The sequence below is a fragment of the Aptenodytes forsteri genome, unplaced genomic scaffold, assembly GCF_000699145.1.
Source record: "Aptenodytes forsteri isolate BGI_AS27 unplaced genomic scaffold, ASM69914v1 Scaffold123, whole genome shotgun sequence".
Lineage (NCBI taxonomy): Eukaryota > Metazoa > Chordata > Aves > Sphenisciformes > Spheniscidae > Aptenodytes > Aptenodytes forsteri.
In genome coordinates this window covers 2,302,863-2,306,564 of record NW_008794408.1, presented here as the reverse complement: position 1 = coordinate 2,306,564, position 3,702 = coordinate 2,302,863, and the positions used below count along the sequence as shown (strand labels likewise).

The 3,702-nt window shown below is 42.7% G+C and overlaps 1 protein-coding gene across 1 annotated transcript in view; it reads left to right on the top strand.

Moving 5' to 3' along the window:
* Window positions 1-3,702, top strand: part of PCCA (propionyl-CoA carboxylase alpha subunit) — a 296,238-nt gene that overhangs the window by 287,728 nt on the left and 4,808 nt on the right. The gene's annotated exons all lie outside the window — the stretch shown is intronic.

Here is a 3,702-nt window from a genome sequence, read left to right as displayed (position 1 = left end):
CCCCCCCCCCCCCCCCCCGAACTTTCCCAGTCCTCAGAATTTGTCGGAAGCAGAAATCCAGACGGTAGCGAGGTGCCTAAGATGGAGGATGCTCTGTTATGCCTCCACAGAGGAAGCGAGAGCTCAGCACGGCTAACAAACACAACTTTAAAAAGGTTTCTGTTTCTTTAAATCCTTCTGAATAAAGTGGTTCTAACTTCTTATGAAGGATATTGGGGGCTTTAATCAGAAATAAGAAGTGGTTTAAATCATTAGCACAACAAAGCAAACTATAAGCTTGAAGATAAAAGTCTCAGGGGAAAGAGTCCTCTGAAAATAAATGGGACTTGATAGATTTCCATATCATTTATAACTTCCCTTAATTACACTTGGAAGACTTGCCAGTAAAACTGGAAAATTGGCAGCCTATATCCATTATAGTAATTTTGCCGACCATGGCAAGCAGCTGGCTTTACTGGATTTTATTTCCCATCACTCACAATTAATCATCAGCTGGAGATGTCTGAAACTCCTCAAAACGTAGCAATACTGTGTGACATTCAGGCCTCCTTAAAATGCTAAAATCTGCTGAGTAAATGGGCCGAGTTCCCCTTCCAGCGAACTCATTTTGGTGCGAGGCAGGCTGCCGGTTAATGAGTGCCACTTCGATAATCGGATGCGAATGTGAACCCTGACCTCATGTCAAAGGAGAGGATGCAGCAAGCTGGATAAAAGATAGGGGATTCAGATCTGCAAACTTTACACCAATTAGGGAGCGGGGAAATACATCAGTGCTGATTGGGTTTATCAGAAAGACTTGTGGGGCTTGTGACCATTTTGTAAGCCTGACACTGAAGACGTCCTGTCACAATCATTAAGTCTTTATCAGATGACGCACAAAAGTCTGAGGAAAGTGTACCGTATTCACAAAGATCCCGTGGTAGCAATGCCCTCGGATCTGCGCTGTCTTTTTGTGTCTCTGAGTTTGAAGGAGACCTATCTGTAAGTGCAGTTAGTCTTTATGGTCCTCCTGTAGGAGCTGTGGAAGCAGCTCGGGGTTGCTGCTTCTCAAATTCTGCTTCCACCCCGTGCCGTGAGTCGCTTGGTCGGGAAATGACTGGAGACAGTTCCCTGTCCTGCGTGTAACCTTTTGGCCAGAGGAGGTAACAGCCACCATGCAGTCCCCAAGTTACTCAAACAGTGCTATTGACTGTTCCCAAATTCACGTCAGAATTGTTAGCAACATCGAGGTGTTAAGTACCCTCCTCTCCGATGATTTGTTTTGTCGTCTTTTTTTTCTTTTTCCTTTTCACGCTATGGAGAACAAAACTGAACAGCTACTTTGAACTGCGCCATGCAGAAATAAACTACTAAAATGCAGACTGCTGGCCTGACAGTTAATCACTCATTTATTTTGATACTCCAAGCAATGTAAGGGTAGATTTGTCTGCAGTGTAACTCTGTCAGAAAGATACCTGAGTTTAATTTCTTTTAAGAAGAGGAGCCCTTTTATTTTACTTGGTTCCAATCAATCAGATTTTTTTGTTTGATTTTATTTGCCTGTTTTGACAGATTTGGGTCATCACTGAGACCTCTCTAAATTGAAATGTAAAGATGGTGGTTTACATTGGTTTGCCATCCACTGAAAGAAATAAATTATACGATGAAAATGCAACATTAAAAATGGCCCTTATTTAAGGATAAATCCTTAAATAAGTTAGAAAGCAAGAACCTGTACACATCGCTGCGATTTTCATTTGCAGGCTAAATAACAGGCAAAAGGATATGTGCAATTATGGAATGAAAGAAATGGGACAATGCCCAAAAGACTGAAAAAGAGAAAAGAGAGATACAAGTGCCTAATTTTAGGATTTGTTGCTTTGCAACACAATGAGTGGAGCTGTAAAGGTTTAACATAAGAACAGTAATTAAACTTCCGTGCTTAAGTGACACTTTCACCAAGGTAATTTTCAACAAATTGCACATCATCAGAAGTCCTGACACAGCATTTTCACACGTGGTACGTGCTGCAAGTGCCTCCTTCCTTCCAAATTAGTAAGACTAGGTGTTAACTGGATACTATGTCAATGTATTTTGTGGGTTGGGTGGGTTATTTCTTTCCCAGACACCGCTTCCTTTGTCATCAACCCAAGCGTGTATTATATAAAATAGAAAACCTTTATTTTTGAGAAAGGGGCGAAACTGAGGAGAAATTCAGATTCATGGACATTTCCATCCCACAACCACTAATACTTCCTGGCATTTTTGGGCTGTACTTAAGATCTACAGAGACAATTCTGTACTTTGCCGGTAGGTGTATTTCCAGAACTCTGTTTAGATAATTGCTAACTGGTTCATTTGCACGCCCTGCAAATTGATGAAGCCATGTTACAGTTGAATCGCACTGGGGCTCAAGCGAAGAGTTTCTTGTGCCCTTGAAATTAGGCCACTCAATTCAGATCTGCACTCCTTAGCATCTCAGTCTTCAGCAGCCTTTAGAGGCCCATGTTCTTGGCGCTCTGATGGCTGAGTTTAACCAGAGGGTGGCAAATTTGTTTCTGAAATACACTATTAAAAAAAAACAAACCTCCAGCAAATATCCTTGCCTTTTTTTTTATTATTTTTTAAACAGAAGTAGATATTCATAGCTTCCTCTGAACCTCCGAAACGTCTGGAAAGTTCAGAGCAGATGGAAGAAAAGCTGAGCAGTGAGGTAGGGAGGAGAAGAGGAGAAGAAGCAAGGAAGGAAAGAGCGAGCTGCTGGGACAAGGCTACAGGCAGAGCAGCAGGTGTGGAAGGAAGGAGACAAAAGACAGGGAAAGGGAATAGAGGAGAAATAACTGGGGGCAAAGAACAAGCCTTTGATACTATTCACCGAATTTGACACTGCTAATGACTTAAATGCTCGCCTGAAGCTCAGGATGGAATTTCTGCAGGTGAATTGTTGGGTGTTGGTTATTCTCTGTATCCGGTTAGTACACTATGTTCCCATAGCAAACGCTTTCCTTGTTTACCCCAAAAAGCCCATCGTATTGCTGTTGGCAGCCTGTTGGAAAAGGGTGTGTGAGCACCTTTCACATAACGTCTTTTCTTCTGTCTTGCTCAGAATCCATAGGCAGACATCAATGCTTTTCAGTCACTGCTAGCGCACGCTTTAGAAAAAAAGCTTTATTTAAATTTTCAGAATGTACTTCATGCAACGTGCATTTGATCTCTGACTTCACACCTGTCTGTTAGACAGTATGTCCCTCCAAAGTGGTACACGCTTGTCCTTAAATACGTATTATTCATTTTACATATAATTAGAGAAATATATTAGTGTGTGTATGTATGTATATAACAAACACATTCTGAGGGCACTGGCACATACAACAACGCATAAACCAGATCTCTGCAGGTCTCAGATTACCCTCTTTAATGAAACTTCGACGTCAGAGTGAAAGCATCCCAAATTTGCTGGCATAACGAGTGAACAGCAGACTACATCTGCAAAAGAGCCTAATGAAAAGACTTGCAGCGGGCACTCGGAGCCAGGCATCGCAGAGGGGTGTACGTGCACAAGTCCTAAATATCTGGCACGTAGGGCCTGGCGCCCTTCCCTCACCAGCATAAATCGTCTTCATGGGATGACTGGCTGATCACTGGGTCACACAAGGGATAAATTCTGAATCCCGTGTTTCTCCCTCATGTATAGGCAGCCCCCCCCCCCCCCCGCCCTCTCCA